Below are 17,500 nucleotides of genomic sequence, written 5' to 3' on the forward strand. Positions count from 1 at the left end.
CGAAAGCTTTTGACGAAAAGAATACTTAAAATGTATATTCTCATCCAATTCCAGTAAGACGTTTAATCGAAGATGATTATTTTCAGAAAACTAAATTCATTTTTTTTTACGCTAACAAAGTAGTGTCCGGTTATGAGAATTATTCATATTTTTTATTATTCATTTTGGGAAATAATAAGGAATTGTGAAGGATATAAAGCTGTTGAGGGACTATAGAATATAGATAAACCTTGGTATTATTAAACATATTACTTGAGAAATGAACCAATAGTTTAAAAAATGACATTTATACAACTAGAAACGTACACACACACACACACACATATATTATATATATATATATATATATATATATATTTATATATATATATATATATATATGTATGTATGTATATCTATACATATATATATATTTATATATATATATATTTATATATATATATATATGTATATATATATATATAGAGAGAGAGAGAGAGAGAGAGAGAGAGAGAGAGAGAGAGAGAGAGAGAGAGGAAGTAAAGAACACAATTTTCCCTAGTATAGTTTTCATAGTAGAAACCAACGACAAGAAGGCCCATATGTACTTCAAGTAGATTTAAAATGGGAACACCAACCAGTTTATGGCTCCAGACAGCTGCAGTGATAAAGTACAGCCATTATTTCTTTTGATGAAAAATGCTGGAGAATGTAGGCTTAAAACGTCTGCTGTGAAGCAGAAACTCTCTTTTAATCTTTGTCTTGGCTGCCATAGTATTGTGACGGGCCGAGAGAAGGTTGTGACTCAAAGACAGTATGAAAGCAACTGAGTAAATTTATTATAGAACACTCTCCTTTATATACAAAAGCTCAAAGCAACATGAAATTTCATGTTCAAAAACAGACAATGTTACAGAGGAGAAAAGCAGACATGTTTATTCTGGTTCTTTTTAGTGCGAGGGAAGAGCGAAGATACAAGCATAATATATACACAAAATGAACTATGTACTATCGTGTGACACACGGTTGGTACAGTATCCATAGCGCTATCATTTCTTATTGGCCTGGTGGGATGGAGCTGGTAGACTGATAAGGAAAGAAGGGAAATTTATTTAAATTTGAGTCGAAAGAGTTAAGCTTGACTCCTGCGGAGGTGGTTCGATTATATCTGGGAGGTAAAAATATTATTTGTATAAAAATGATAAAAGATAGAATAAAATCTTGAGATAAAATCTATTATATATATATATATATATATATATATATATATATATATATATATATATATATATATACATATATTTATATAACTAAAGTAGAGGATATTCTTTCTTTTGAATACTGCTAAATCTTGAGAAAACAAAAGCAGTATGACGTGTACCACACTGTTAAAAAGAACCGTAATTTTAATCCGAAATTCTCCTTAAAAATCTACTGTTCTCAGTCGTATTTCAGTAAAATACAGGCGACAGTAATTTTTACACTACTTTGTTATCATCTTTTATGGGTTGGTGACCGTAATATCACTCCTTAACGTCAATATATCCGTTTTTAAAATGGTAAATGCCTGGCAACATTTATTCCAGGATTTTCACCATTTCTTTTACGGCGAATTTTTAACAGTTTATAAATGAGGAAAAATTAAGGTTTCTCCAGGGGTATGAGCCGGGGCTGTCATACTTTAAGCATAATATGATAAAACTAAGGTAAAAGAATATCATATAACATTTCCAATGATGTATTTTCCTTTTTTATTGAAACATCTCTTGGAAATGGTTGGAAAAAAAACTCTTAACGATTCCTGCTACATTTCCCCACACTTCGTACTAACCTCTTGTGCCAGCAGGAAACCCTAGACCTATGTTCTCTTCCCCTCAGTTCAGCTTGCCCCCCCGCCCCCCTTACACGGACCTCTATCCTATGTCCTCTTCTCCTCGGTTCAGCTTCTCCCCCGCCCCCCTTTCACGGACCTCTATCCTATGTTTCTTCCCTCGGTTCAGCTTCTCCCCCGCCCCCCTTCCACGGACCTCTATCCTATGTTCTCTTCTCCTCGGTTCAGCTTCTCCCCCGCCCCCCTCCACTTCCACGGACCTCTATCCTATGTTCTCTTCTCCTCGGTTCAGCTTCTCCCCCGCCCCCCTCCACTTCCACGGACCTCTATCCTATGTTCTCTTCTCCTCGGTTCAGCTTCTCCCCCGCCCTCACTTCCACGGACCTCTATCCTATGTTCTCTTCTCCTCGGTTCAGCTTCTCCCCCGCCCTCACTTCCACGGACCTCTATCCTATGTTCTCTTCTCCTCGGTTCAGCTTCCCCCCGCCCTCACTTCCACGGACCTCTATCCTATGTTCTCTTCTCCTCGGTTCAGCTTCTCCCCCGCCCCCCTCCACTTCCACGGACCTCTATCCTATGTTCTCTTCTCCTCGGTTCAGCTTCTCCCCCGCCCTCACTTCCACGGACCTCTATCCTATGTTCTCTTCTCCTCGGTTCAGCTTCTCCCCCGCCCTCACTTCCACGGACCTCTATCCTATGTTCTCTTCTCCTCGGTTCAGCTTCTCCCCCGCCCTCACTTCCACGGACCTCTATCCTATGTTCTCTTCTCCTCGGTTCAGCTTCTCCCCCGCCCTCACTTCCACGGACCTCTATCCTATGTTCTCTTCTCCTCGGTTCAGCTTCTCCCCCGCCCTCACTTCCACGGACCTCTATCCTATGTTCTCTTCTCCTCGGTTCAGCTTCTCCCCCGCCCTCACTTCCACGGACCTCTATCCTATGTTCTCTTCTCCTCGGTTCAGCTTCTCCCCCGCCCTCACTTCCACGGACCTCTATCCTATGTTCTCTTCCCCTCGGTTCAGCTTCTCCCCCGCCCCCACTTCCACGGACCTCTATCCTATGTTCTCTTCTCCTCGGTTCAGCTTCTCCCCCGCCCCCCTCCACTTCCACGGACCTCTATCCTATGTTCTCTTCTCCTCGGTTCAGCTTCTCCCCCCGCCCTCACTTCCACGGACCTCTATCCTATGTTCTCTTCTCCTCGGTTCAGCTTCTCCCCCGCCCTCACTTCCACGGACCTCTATCCTATGTTCTCTTCTCCTCGGTTCAGCTTCTCCCCCGCCCTCACTTCCACGGACCTCTATCCTATGTTCTCTTCTCCTCGGTTCAGCTTCTCCCCCGCCCTCACTTCCACGGACCTCTATCCTATGTTCTCTTCTCCTCGGTTCAGCTTCTCCCCCGCCCTCACTTCCACGGACCTCTATCCTATGTTCTCTTCTCCTCGGTTCAGCTTCTCCCCCGCCCTCACTTCCACGGACCTCTATCCTATGTTCTCTTCTCCTCGGTTCAGCTTCTCCCCCGCCCTCACTTCCACGGACCTCTATCCTATGTTCTCTTCTCCTCGGTTCAGCTTCTCCCCCGCCCTCACTTCCACGGACCTCTATCCTATGTTCTCTTCTCCTCGGTTCAGCTTCTCCCCCGCCCTCACTTCCACGGACCTCTATCCTATGTTCTCTTCTCCTCGGTTCAGCTTCTCCCCCGCCCTCACTTCCACGGACCTCTATCCTATGTTCTCTTCCCCTCGGTTCAGCTTCTCCCCCGCCCCCACTTCCACGGACCTCTATCCTATGTTCTCTTCCCCTCGGTTCAGCTTCTCCCCCGCCCCCCTTCCACGGACCTCTATCCTATGTTCTCTTCTCCTCGGTTCAGCTTCTCCCCCGCCCTCCACTTCCACGGACCTCTATCCTATGTTCTCTTCTCCTCGGTTCAGCTTCTCCCCCGCCCTCACTTCCACGGACCTCTATCCTATGTTCTCTTCTCCTCGGTTCAGCTTCTCCCCCGCCCTCACTTCCACGGACCTCTATCCTATGTTCTCTTCTCCTCGGTTCAGCTTCTCCCCCGCCCTCACTTCCACGGACCTCTATCCTATGTTCTCTTCTCCTCGGTTCAGCTTCTCCCCCGCCCTCACTTCCACGGACCTCTATCCTATGTTCTCTTCCCCTCGGTTCAGCTTCTCCCCCGCCCCCACTTCCACGGACCTCTATCCTATGTTTTCTTCCCCTCGGTTCAGCTTCTACCCCGCCCCCCTTCCACGGACCTCTATCCTATGTTCTCTTCTCCTCGGTTCAGCTTCTCCCCCGCCCTCACTTCCACGGACCTCTATCCTATGTTCTCTTCTCCTCGGTTCAGCTTCTCCCCCGCCCTCACTTCCACGGACCTCTATCCTATGTTCTCTTCTCCTCGGTTCAGCTTCTCCCCCGCCCCCACTTCCACGGACCTCTATCCTATGTTCTCTTCCCCTCGGTTCAGCTTCTCCCCCGCCCCCCTTCCACGGACCTCTATCCTATGTTTTCTTCCCCTCGGTTCAGCTTCTACCCCGCCCCCCTTCCACGGACCTCTATCCTATGATCTCTTCTCCTCGGTTCAGCTTCCCCCCCCCCACTCCCACGGACCTCTATCCTATGATCTCTTCCCCTCGGTTCAGCTTCTCTCCCCCGCCCCCACTTCCACGGACCTCTATCCTATGTTCTCTTCCCCTCGGTTCAGCTTCTCTCCCCCCCCCTTCCACGGACCTCTATCCTATGTTCTCTTCCCCTCGGTTCAGCTTCTACCCCGCCCCCCTTCCACGGACCTCTATCCTATGTTCTCTTCTCCTCGGTTCAGCTTCTCCCCCGCCCCCCTCCACTTCCACGGACCTCTATCCTATGTTCTCTTCTCCTCGGTTCAGCTTCTCCCCCGCCCCCCTCCACTTCCACGGACCTCTATCCTATGTTCTCTTCTCCTCGGTTCAGCTTCTCCCCCGCCCTCACTTCCACGGACCTCTATCCTATGTTCTCTTCTCCTCGGTTCAGCTTCTCCCCCGCCCTCACTTCCACGGACCTCTATCCTATGTTCTCTTCTCCTCGGTTCAGCTTCTCCCCCGCCCTCACTTCCACGGACCTCTATCCTATGTTCTCTTCTCCTCGGTTCAGCTTCTCCCCCGCCCTCACTTCCACGGACCTCTATCCTATGTTCTCTTCTCCTCGGTTCAGCTTCTCCCCCGCCCTCACTTCCACGGACCTCTATCCTATGTTCTCTTCCCCTCGGTTCAGCTTCTCCCCCGCCCCCACTTCCACGGACCTCTATCCTATGTTCTCTTCCCCTCGGTTCAGCTTCTCCCCCGCCCCCACTTCCACGGACCTCTATCCTATGTTCTCTTCTCCTCGGTTCAGCTTCTCCCCCGCCCCCCTCCACTTCCACGGACCTCTATCCTATGTTCTCTTCTCCTCGGTTCAGCTTCTCCCCCGCCCTCACTTCCACGGACCTCTATCCTATGTTCTCTTCTCCTCGGTTCAGCTTCTCCCCCGCCCTCACTTCCACGGACCTCTATCCTATGTTCTCTTCTCCTCGGTTCAGCTTCTCCCCCGCCCTCACTTCCACGGACCTCTATCCTATGTTCTCTTCTCCTCGGTTCAGCTTCTCCCCCGCCCTCACTTCCACGGACCTCTATCCTATGTTCTCTTCTCCTCGGTTCAGCTTCTCCCCCGCCCTCACTTCCACGGACCTCTATCCTATGTTCTCTTCTCCTCGGTTCAGCTTCTCCCCCGCCCTCACTTCCACGGACCTCTATCCTATGTTCTCTTCTCCTCGGTTCAGCTTCTCCCCCGCCCTCACTTCCACGGACCTCTATCCTATGTTCTCTTCTCCTCGGTTCAGCTTCTCCCCCGCCCTCACTTCCACGGACCTCTATCCTATGTTCTCTTCTCCTCGGTTCAGCTTCTCCCCCGCCCTCACTTCCACGGACCTCTATCCTATGTTCTCTTCCCCTCGGTTCAGCTTCTCCCCCGCCCCCACTTCCACGGACCTCTATCCTATGTTTCTCTTCCCCTCGGTTCAGCTTCTACCCCGCCCCCCTTCCACGGACCTCTATCCTATGTTCTCTTCTCCTCGGTTCAGCTTCTCCCCCGCCCCCCTCCACTTCCACGGACCTCTATCCTATGTTCTCTTCTCCTCGGTTCAGCTTCTCCCCCGCCCTCACTTCCACGGACCTCTATCCTATGTTCTCTTCTCCTCGGTTCAGCTTCTCCCCCGCCCTCACTTCCACGGACCTCTATCCTATGTTCTCTTCTCCTCGGTTCAGCTTCTCCCCCCGCCCCCACTTCCACGGACCTCTATCCTATGTTCTCTTCCCCTCGGTTCAGCTTCTCCCCCGCCCCCCTTTCACGGACCTCTATCCTATGTTTTCTTCCCCTCGGTTCAGCTTCTACCCCGCCCCCCTTCCACGGACCTCTATCCTATGATCTCTTCTCCTCGGTTCAGCTTCCCCCCCCCCACTCCCACGGACCTCTGTCCTATGATCTCTTCCCCTTGGTTCAGCTTCTCTCCCCCGCCCCCACTTCCACGGACCTCTATCCTATGTTCTCTTCCCCTCGGTTCAGCTTCTCTCCCACCCCCCTTCCACGGACCTCTATCCTATGTTCTCTTCCCCTCGGTTCAGCTTCTCCCCCGCCCCCACTTCCACGGCCCTCTATCCTATGATCTCTTCTCCTCGGTTCAGCTTCCCCCCCCCCACTCCCACGGACCTCTGTCCTATGATCTCTTCCCCTTGGTTCAGCTTCTCTCCCCCGCCCCCACTTCCACGGACCTCTATCCTATGTTCTCTTCCCCTCGGTTCAGCTTCTCTCCCACCCCCCTTCCACGGACCTCTATCCTATGTTCTCTTCCCCTCGGTTCAGCTTCTCCCCCGCCCCCCTTCCACGGACCTCTATCCTATGTTCTCTTCCCCTCGGTTCAGCTTCTCCCCCGCCCCCCTTCCACGGACCTCTATCCTATGTTCTCTTCCCCTCGGTTCAGCTTCTCCCCCGCCCCCCTTCCACGGACCTCTATCCTATGTTCTCTTCCCCTCGGTTCAGCTTCTCCCCCGCCCCCCTTCCACGGACCTCTATCCTATGTTCTCTTCCCCTCGGTTCAGCTTCTCCCCCGCCCCCCTTCCACGAACCTCTATCCTATGTTCTCTTCCCCTCGGTTCAGCTTCTCCCCCGCCCCCCTTCCACGGCCCTCTATCCCATGTTCTCTTCCCCTCGGTTCAGCTTCTCCCCCGCCCCCCTTCCACGGACCTCTATCCCATGTTCTCTTCCCCTCGGTTCAGCTTCTCCCCCGCCCCCCTTTCACGGACCTCTATCCTATGTTTTCTTCCCCTCGGTTCAGCTTCTACCCCGCCCCCCTTCCACGGACCTCTATCCTATGTTCTCTTCCCCTCGGTTCAGCTTCCCCCCCCCCACTCCCACGGACCTCTGTCCTATGATCTCTTCCCCTTGGTTCAGCTTCTCTCCCCCGCCCCCACTTCCACGGCCCTCTATCCTATGATCTCTTCTCCTCGGTTCAGCTTCCCCCCCCCCCACTCCCACGGACCTCTGTCCTATGATCTCTTCCCCTTGGTTCAGCTTCTCTCCCCCGCCCCCACTTCCACGGACCTCTATCCTATGTTCTCTTCCCCTCGGTTCAGCTTCTCTCCCACCCCCCTTCCACGGACCTCTATCCTATGTTCTCTTCCCCTCGGTTCAGCTTCTCCCCCGCCCCCACTTCCACGGCCCTCTATCCTATGTTCTCTTCCCCTCGGTTCAGCTTCTCCCCCGCCCCCCTTCCACGGACCTCTATCCTATGTTCTCTTCCCCTCGGTTCAGCTTCTCCCCCGCCCCCCTTCCACGGCCCTCTATCCCATGTTCTCTTCCCCTCGGTTCAGCTTCTCCCCCGCCCCCCTTCCACGGCCCTCTATCCCATGTTCTCTTCCCCTCTGTTCAGCTTCTCCCCCGCCCCCCTTTCACGGACCTCTATCCTATGTTTTCTTCCCCTCGGTTCAGCTTCTACCCCGCCCCCCTTCCACGGACCTCTATCCTATGTTCTCTTCCCCTCGGTTCAGCTTCTCCCCCGCCCCCACTTCCACGGCCCTCTATCCTATGATCTCTTCTCCTCGGTTCAGCTCCCCCCCCCCCACTCCCACGGACCTCTGTCCTATGATCTCTTCCCCTTGGTTCAGCTTCTCTCCCCCGCCCCCACTTCCACGGACCTCTATCCTATGTTCTCTTCCCCTCGGTTCAGCTTCTCTCCCACCCCCCTTCCACGGACCTCTATCCTATGTTCTCTTCCCCTCGGTTCAGCTTCTCCCCCGCCCCCACTTCCACGGCCCTCTATCCTATGTTCTCTTCCCCTCGGTTCAGCTTCTCCCCCGCCCCCCTTCCACGGACCTCTATCCTATGTTCTCTTCCCCTCGGTTCAGCTTCTCCCCCGCCCCCCTTCCACGGACCTCTATCCTATGTTCTCTTCCCCTCGGTTCAGCTTCTCCCCCGCCCCCCTTCCACGGACCTCTATCCTATGTTCTCTTCCCCTCGGTTCAGCTTCTCCCCCGCCCCCCTTCCACGGACCTCTATCCTATGTTCTCTTCCCCTCGGTTCAGCTTCTCCCCCGCCCCCCTTCCACGGACCTCTATCCTATGTTCTCTTCCCCTCGGTTCAGCTTCTCCCCCGCCCCCCTTCCACGAACCTCTATCCTATGTTCTCTTCCCCTCGGTTCAGCTTCTCCCCCGCCCCCCTTCCACGGACCTCTATCCTATGTTCTCTTCCCCTCGGTTCAGCTTCTCCCCCGCCCCCCTTTCACGGACCTCTATCCTATGTTCTCTTCCCCTCGGTTCAGCTTCTCCCCCACCCCCCTTCCACGGACCTCTATCCTATGTTCTCTTCCCCTCGGTTCAGCTTCTCCCCCGCCCCCACTTCCACGGCCCTCTATCCTATGTTCTCTTCCCCTCGGTTCAGCTTCTCCCCCGCCCCCCTTCCACGGACCTCTATCCTATGTTCTCTTCCCCTCGGTTCAGCTTCTCCCCCGCCCCCCTTCCACGGACCTCTATCCTATGTTCTCTTCCCCTCGGTTCAGCTTCTCCCCCGCCCCCCTTCCACGGACCTCTATCCTATGTTCTCTTCCCCTCGGTTCAGCTTCTCCCCCGCCCCCCTTCCACGGACCTCTATCCTATGTTCTCTTCCCCTCGGTTCAGCTTCTCCCCCGCCCCCCTTCCACGGACCTCTATCCTATGTTCTCTTCCCCTCGGTTCAGCTTCTCCCCCGCCCCCCTTCCACGGACCTCTATCCTATGTTCTCTTCCCCTCGGTTCAGCTTCTCCCCCGCCCCCCTTCCACGAACCTCTATCCTATGTTCTCTTCCCCTCGGTTCAGCTTCTCCCCCGCCCCCCTTCCACGGCCCTCTATCCCATGTTCTCTTCCCCTCGGTTCAGCTTCTCCCCCGCCCCCCTTCCACGGCCCTCTATCCCATGTTCTCTTCCCCTCGGTTCAGCTTCTCCCCCGCCCCCCTTCCACGGACCTCTATCCCATGTTCTCTTCCCCTCGGTTCAGCTTCTCCCCCGCCCCCCTTCCACGGACCTCTATCCCATGTTCTCTTCCCCTCGGTTCAGCTTCTCCCCCGCCCCCCTTCCACGGACCTCTATCCCATGTTCTCTTCCCCTCGGTTCAGCTTCTCCCCCGCCCCCCTTCCACGGACCTCTATCCTATGTTCTCTTCCCCTCGGTTCAGCTTCTCCCCCGCCCCCCTTCCACGGACCTCTATCCTATGTTCTCTTCCCCTCGGTTCAGCTTCTCCCCCGCCCCCCTTCCACGGACCTCTATCCTATGTTCTCTTCCCCTCGGTTCAGCTTCTCCCCCGCCCCCCTTCCACGGACCTCTATCCCATGTTCTCTTCCCCTCGGTTCAGCTTCTCCCCCGCCCCCCTTCCACGGCCCTCTATCCTATGTTCTCTTCCCCTCGGTTCAGCTTCTCCCCCGCCCCCCTTCCACGGACCTCTATCCTATGTTCTCTTCCCCTCGGTTCAGCTTCTCCCCCGCCCCCCTTCCACGGACCTCTATCCCATGTTCTCTTCCCCTCGGTTCAGCTTCTCCCCCGCCCCCCTTCCACGAACCTCTATCCTACGTTCTCTTCCCCTCGGTTCAGCTTCTCCCCCGCCCCCCTTCCACGGACCTCTATCCTATGTTCTCTTCCCCTCGGTTCAGCTTCTCCCCCGCCCCCCTTCCACGGCCCTCTATCCCATGTTCTCTTCCCCTCGGTTCAGCTTCTCCCCCGCCCCCCTTCCACGGACCTCTATCCTATGTTCTCTTCCCCTCGGTTCAGCTTCTCCCCCGCCCCCCTTCCACGGACCTCTATCCCATGTTCTCTTCCCCTCGGTTCAGCTTCTCCCCCGCCCCCCTTCCACGAACCTCTATCCTATGTTCTCTTCCCCTCGGTTCAGCTTCTCCCCCGCCCCCCTTCCACGGCCCTCTATCCCATGTTCTCTTCCCCTCGGTTCAGCTTCTCCCCCGCCCCCCTTCCACGGCCCTCTATCCCATGTTCTCTTCCCCTCGGTTCAGCTTCTCCACCGCCCCCCTTCCACGAACCTCTATCCTATGTTCTCTTCCCCTCGGTTCAGCTTCTCCCCCGCCCCCCTTCCACGGACCTCTATCCCATGTTCTCTTCCCCTCGGTTCAGCTTCTCCCCCGCCCCCCTTCCACGAACCTCTATCCTATGTTCTCTTCCCCTCGGTTCAGCTTCTCCCCCGCCCCCCTTCCACGGCCCTCTATCCCATGTTCTCTTCCCCTCGGTTCAGCTTCTCCCCCGCCCCCCTTCCACGGCCCTCTATCCCATGTTCTCTTCCCCTCGGTTCAGCTTCTCCACCGCCCCCCTTCCACGAACCTCTATCCTATGTTCTCTTCCCCTCGGTTCAGCTTCTCCCCCGCCCCCCTTCCACGGACCTCTATCCCATGTTCTCTTCCCCTCGGTTCAGCTTCTCCCCCGCCCCCCTTCCACGGACCTCTATCCTATGTTCTCTTCCCCTCGGTTCAGCTTCTCCCCCGCCCCCCTTCCACGGACCTCTATCCCATGTTCTCTTCCCCTCGGTTCAGCTTCTCCCCCGCCCCCCTTCCACGAACCTCTATCCTATGTTCTCTTCCCCTCGGTTCAGCTTCTCCCCCGCCCCCCTTCCACGGCCCTCTATCCCATGTTCTCTTCCTCTCGGTTCAGCTTCTCCCCCGCCCCCCTTCCACGGCCCTCTATCCCATGTTCTCTTCCCCTCGGTTCAGCTTCTCCACCGCCCCCCTTCCACGGACCTCTATCCCATGTTCTCTTCCCCTCGGTTCAGCTTCTCCCCCGCCCCCCTTCCACGAACCTCTATCCTATGTTCTCTTCCCCTCGGTTCAGCTTCTCCCCCGCCCCCCTTCCACGGCCCTCTATCCCATGTTCTCTTCCCCTCGGTTCAGCTTCTCCCCCGCCCCCCTTCCACGGCCCTCTATCCCATGTTCTCTTCCCCTCGGTTCAGCTTCTCCACCGCCCCCCTTCCACGAACCTCTATCCTATGTTCTCTTCCCCTCGGTTCAGCTTCTCCCCCGCCCCCCTTCCACGAACCTCTATCCTATGTTCTCTTCCCCTCGGTTCAGCTTCTCCCCCGCCCCCCTTCCACGAACCTCTATCCTATGTTCTCTTCCCCTCGGTTCAGCTTCTCCCCCGCCCCCCTTCCACGGCCCTCTATCCCATGTTCTCTTCCCCTCGGTTCAGCTTCTCCCCCGCCCCCCTTCCACGGCCCTCTATCCCATGTTCTCTTCCCCTCGGTTCAGCTTCTCCCCCGCCCCCCTTCCACGGACCTCTATCCTATGTTCTCTTCCCCTCGGTTCAGCTTCTCCCCCGCCCCCCTTCCACGGACCTCTATCCCATGTTCTCTTCCCCTCGGTTCAGCTTCTCCCCCGCCCCCCTTCCACGAACCTCTATCCTATGTTCTCTTCCCCTCGGTTCAGCTTCTCCCCCGCCCCCCTTCCACGGCCCTCTATCCCATGTTCTCTTCCCCTCGGTTCAGCTTCTCCCCCGCCCCCCTTCCACGGCCCTCTATCCCATGTTCTCTTCCCCTCGGTTCAGCTTCTCCCCCGCCCCCCTTCCACGGCCCTCTATCCCATGTTCTCTTCCCCTCGGTTCAGCTTCTCCCCCGCCCCCCTTCCACGGACCTCTATCCTATGTTCTCTTCCCCTCGGTTCAGCTTCTCCCCCGCCCCCCTTCCACGGACCTCTATCCCATGTTCTCTTCCCCTCGGTTCAGCTTCTCCCCCGCCCCCCTTCCACGAACCTCTATCCTATGTTCTCTTCCCCTCGGTTCAGCTTCTCCCCCGCCCCCCTTCCACGGCCCTCTATCCCATGTTCTCTTCCCCTCGGTTCAGCTTCTCCCCCGCCCCCCTTCCACGGCCCTCTATCCCATGTTCTCTTCCCCTCGGTTCAGCTTCTCCACCGCCCCCCTTCCACGAACCTCTATCCTATGTTCTCTTCCCCTCGGTTCAGCTTCTCCCCCGCCCCCCTTCCACGAACCTCTATCCTATGTTCTCTTCCCCTCGGTTCAGCTTCTCCCCCGCCCCCCTTCCACGGCCCTCTATCCCATGTTCTCTTCCCCTCGGTTCAGCTTCTCCCCCGCCCCCCTTCCACGAACCTCTATCCCATGTTCTCTTCCCCTCGGTTCAGCTTCTCCCCCGCCCCCCTTCCACGGCCCTCTATCCCATGTTCTCTTCCCCTCGGTTCAGCTTCTCCCCCGCCCCCCTTCCACGGCCCTCTATCCCATGTTCTCTTCCCCTCGGTTCAGCTTCTCCCCCGCCCCCCTTCCACGAACCTCTATCCTATGTTCTCTTCCCCTCGGTTCAGCTTCTCCCCCGCCCCCCTTCCACGAACCTCTATCCTATGTTCTCTTCCCCTCGGTTCAGCTTCTCCCCCGCCCCCCTTCCACGGCCCTCTATCCCATGTTCTCTTCCCCTCGGTTCAGCTTCTCCCCCGCCCCCCTTCCACGGCCCTCTATCCCATGTTCTCTTCCCCTCGGTTCAGCTTCTCCCCCGCCCCCCTTCCACGAACCTCTATCCCATGTTCTCTTCCCCTCGGTTCAGCTTCTCCCCCGCCCCCCTTCCACGGCCCTCTATCCCATGTTCTCTTCCCCTCGGTTCAGCTTCTCCCCCGCCCCCCTTCCACGGCCCTCTATCCCATGTTCTCTTCCCCTCGGTTCAGCTTCTCCCCCGCCCCCCTTCCACGAACCTCTATCCTATGTTCTCTTCCCCTCGGTTCAGCTTCTCCCCCGCCCCCCTTCCACGGACCTCTATCCTATGTTCTCTTCCCCTCGGTTCAGCTTCTCCCCCGCCCCCCTTCCACGAACCTCTATCCTATGTTCTCTTCCCCTCGGTTCAGCTTCTCCCCCGCCCCCCTTCCACGGCCCTCTATCCCATGTTCTCTTCCCCTCGGTTCAGCTTCTCCCCCGCCCCCCTTCCACGAACCTCTATCCCATGTTCTCTTCCCCTCGGTTCAGCTTCTCCCCCGCCCCCCTTCCACGGACCTCTATCCTATGTTCTCTTCCCCTCGGTTCAGCTTCTCCCCCGCCCCCCTTCCACGAACCTCTATCCTATGTTCTCTTCCCCTCGGTTCAGCTTCTCCCCCGCCCCCCTTCCACGGACCTCTATCCTATGTTCTCTTCCCCTCGGTTCAGCTTCTCCCCCGCCCCCCTTCCACGAACCTCTATCCTATGTTCTCTTCCCCTCGGTTCAGCTTCTCCCCCGCCCCCCTTCCACGGCCCTCTATCCCATGTTCTCTTCCCCTCGGTTCAGCTTCTCCCCCGCCCCCCTTCCACGAACCTCTATCCTATGTTCTCTTCCCCTCGGTTCAGCTTCTCCCCCGCCCCCCTTCCACGGCCCTCTATCCCATGTTCTCTTCCCCTCGGTTCAGCTTCTCCCCCGCCCCCCTTCCACGAACCTCTATCCTATGTTCTCTTCCCCTCGGTTCAGCTTCTCCCCCGCCCCCCTTCCACGGACCTCTATCCTATGTTCTCTTCCCCTCGGTTCAGCTTCTCCCCCGCCCCCCTTCCACGGCCCTCTATCCCATGTTCTCTTCCCCTCGGTTCAGCTTCTCCCCCGCCCCCCTTCCACGAACCTCTATCCTATGTTCTCTTCCCCTCGGTTCAGCTTCTCTCCCACCCCCCTTCCACGGACCTCTATCCTATGTTCTCTTCCTCTCGGTTCAGCTTCTCCCCCGCCCCCCTTCCATGGACCTCTATCCTATGTTCTCTTCCCCTCGGTTCAGCTTCTCCCCCGCCCCCCTTCCACGAACCTCTATCCTATGTTCTCTTCCCCTCGGTTCAGCTTCTCCCCCGCCCCCCTTCCACGGCCCTCTATCCCATGTTCTCTTCCCCTCGGTTCAGCTTCTCCCCCGCCCCCCTTCCACGAACCTCTATCCTATGTTCTCTTCCCCTCGGTTCAGCTTCTCCCCCGCCCCCCTTCCACGGCCCTCTATCCCATGTTCTCTTCCCCTCGGTTCAGCTTCTCCCCCGCCCCCCTTCCACGAACCTCTATCCCATGTTCTCTTCCCCTCGGTTCAGCTTCTCCCCCGCCCCCCTTCCACGGACCTCTATCCTATGTTCTCTTCCCCTCGGTTCAGCTTCTCCCCCGCCCCCCTTCCACGGACCTCTATCCTATGTTCTCTTCCCCTCGGTTCAGCTTCTCCCCCGCCCCCCTTCCACGGACCTCTATCCTATGTTCTCTTCCCCTCGGTTCAGCTTCTCCCCCGCCCCCCTTCCACGAACCTCTATCCCATGTTCTCTTCCCCTCGGTTCAGCTTCTCCCCCGCCCCCCTTCCACGGCCCTCTATCCCATGTTCTCTTCCCCTCGGTTCAGCTTCTCCCCCGCCCCCCTTCCACGAACCTCTATCCCATGTTCTCTTCCCCTCGGTTCAGCTTCTCCCCCGCCCCCCTTCCACGAACCTCTATCCCATGTTCTCTTCCCCTCGGTTCAGCTTCTCCCCCGCCCCCCTTCCACGGCCCTCTATCCCATGTTCTCTTCTCCTCGGTTCAGCTTCTCCCCCGCCCCCCTTCCACGGACCTCTATCCCATGTTCTCTTCCCCTCGGTTCAGCTTCTCCCCCGCCCCCCTTCCACGGACCTCTATCCTATGTTCTCTTCCCCTCGGTTCAGCTTCTCCCCCGCCCCCCTTCCACGGACCTCTATCCTATGTTCTCTTCCCCTCGGTTCAGCTTCTCCCCCGCCCCCCTTCCACGGACCTCTATCCTATGTTCTCTTCCCCTCGGTTCAGCTTCTCCCCCGCCCCCCTTCCACGGACCTCTATCCTATGTTCTCTTCCCCTCGGTTCAGCTTCTCCCCCGCCCCCCTTCCACGGACCTCTATCCTATGTTCTCTTCCCCTCGGTTCAGCTTCTCCCCCGCCCCCCTTCCACGAACCTCTATCCTATGTTCTCTTCCCCTCGGTTCAGCTTCTCCCCCGCCCCCCTTCCACGAACCTCTATCCTATGTTCTCTTCCCCTCGGTTCAGCTTCTCCCCCGCCCCCCTTCCACGGCCCTCTATCCCATGTTCTCTTCCCCTCGGTTCAGCTTCTCCCCCGCCCCCCTTCCACGAACCTCTATCCCATGTTCTCTTCCCCTCGGTTCAGCTTCTCCCCCGCCCCCCTTCCACGAACCTCTATCCCATGTTCTCTTCCCCTCGGTTCAGCTTCTCCCCCGCCCCCCTTCCACGGACCTCTATCCTATGTTCTCTTCCCCTCGGTTCAGCTTTCTCCCCCGCCCCCCTTCCACGGCCCTCTATCCCATGTTCTCTTCCCCTCGGTTCAGCTTCTCCCCCGCCCCCCTTCCACGGACCTCTATCCCATGTTCTCTTCCCCTCGGTTCAGCTTCTCCCCCGCCCCCCTTCCACGGCCCTCTATCCCATGTTCTCTTCCCCTCGGTTCAGCTTCTCCCCCGCCCCCCTTCCACGAACCTCTATCCCATGTTCTCTTCCCCTCGGTTCAGCTTCTCCCCCGCCCCCCTTCCACGAACCTCTATCCCATGTTCTCTTCCCCTCGGTTCAGCTTCTCCCCCGCCCCCCTTCCACGGACCTCTATCCCATGTTCTCTTCCCCTCGGTTCAGCTTCTCCCCCGCCCCCCTTCCACGGACCTCTATCCCATGTTCTCTTCCCCTCGGTTCAGCTTCTCCCCCGCCCCCCTTCCACGGCCCTCTATCCCATGTTCTCTTCCCCTCGGTTCAGCTTCTCCCCCGCCCCCCTTCCACGAACCTCTATCCCATGTTCTCTTCCCCTCGGTTCAGCTTCTCCCCCGCCCCCCTTCCACGGCCCTCTATCCCATGTTCTCTTCCCCTCGGTTCAGCTTCTCCCCCGCCCCCCTTCCACGGCCCTCTATCCCATGTTCTCTTCCCCTCGGTTCAGCTTCTCCCCCGCCCCCCTTCCACGAACCTCTATCCCATGTTCTCTTCCCCTCGGTTCAGCTTCTCCCCCGCCCCCCTTCCACGAACCTCTATCCCATGTTCTCTTCCCCTCGGTTCAGCTTCTCCCCCGCCCCCCTTCCACGAACCTCTATCCCATGTTCTCTTCCCCTCGGTTCAGCTTCTCCCCCGCCCCCCTTCCACGGACCTCTATCCCATGTTCTCTTCCCCTCGGTTCAGCTTCTCCCCCGCCCCCCTTCCACGGCCCTCTATCCCATGTTCTCTTCCCCTCGGTTCAGCTTCTCCCCCGCCCCCCTTCCACGGCCCTCTATCCCATGTTCTCTTCCCCTCGGTTCAGCTTCTCCCCCGCCCCCCTTCCACGGCCCTCTATCCCATGTTCTCTTCCCCTCGGTTCAGCTTCTCCCCCGCCCCCCTTCCACGGCCCTCTATCCCATGTTCTCTTCCCCTCGGTTCAGCTTCTCCCCCGCCCCCCTTCCACGAACCTCTATCCCATGTTCTCTTCCCCTCGGTTCAGCTTCTCCCCCGCCCCCCTTCCACGGCCCTCTATCCCATGTTCTCTTCCCCTCGGTTCAGCTTCTCCCCCGCCCCCCTTCCACGAACCTCTATCCCATGTTCTCTTCCCCTCGGTTCAGCTTCTCCCCCGCCCCCCTTCCACGGCCCTCTATCCCATGTTCTCTTCCCCTCGGTTCAGCTTTTCCCCCGCCCCCCTTCCACGGCCCTCTATCCCATGTTCTCTTCCCCTCGGTTCAGCTTCTCCCCCGCCCCCCTTCCACGGCCCTCTATCCCATGTTCTCTTCCCCTCGGTTCAGCTTTTCCCCCGCCCCCCTTCCACGGCCCTCTATCCCATGTTCTCTTCCCCTCGGTTCAGCTTCTCCCCCGCCCCCCTTCCACGAACCTCTATCCCATGTTCTCTTCCCCTCGGTTCAGCTTCTCCCCCGCCCCCCTTCCACGAACCTCTATCCCATGTTCTCTTCCCCTCGGTTCAGCTTCTCCCCCGCCCCCCTTCCACGGACCTCTATCCCATGTTCTCTTCCCCTCGGTTCAGCTTCTCCCCCGCCCCCCTTCCACGGACCTCTATCCTATGTTCTCTTCCCCTCGGTTCAGCTTCTCCCCCGCCCCCCTTCCACGGCCCTCTATCCCATGTTCTCTTCCCCTCGGTTCAGCTTCTCCCCCGCCCCCCTTCCACGAACCTCTATCCCATGTTCTCTTCCCCTCGGTTCAGCTTCTCCCCCGCCCCCCTTCCACGAACCTCTATCCCATGTTCTCTTCCCCTCGGTTCAGCTTCTCCCCCGCCCCC

The sequence above is a fragment of the Palaemon carinicauda genome, chromosome 17, assembly GCF_036898095.1.
Source record: "Palaemon carinicauda isolate YSFRI2023 chromosome 17, ASM3689809v2, whole genome shotgun sequence".
Classification (NCBI taxonomy): domain Eukaryota; kingdom Metazoa; phylum Arthropoda; class Malacostraca; order Decapoda; family Palaemonidae; genus Palaemon; species Palaemon carinicauda.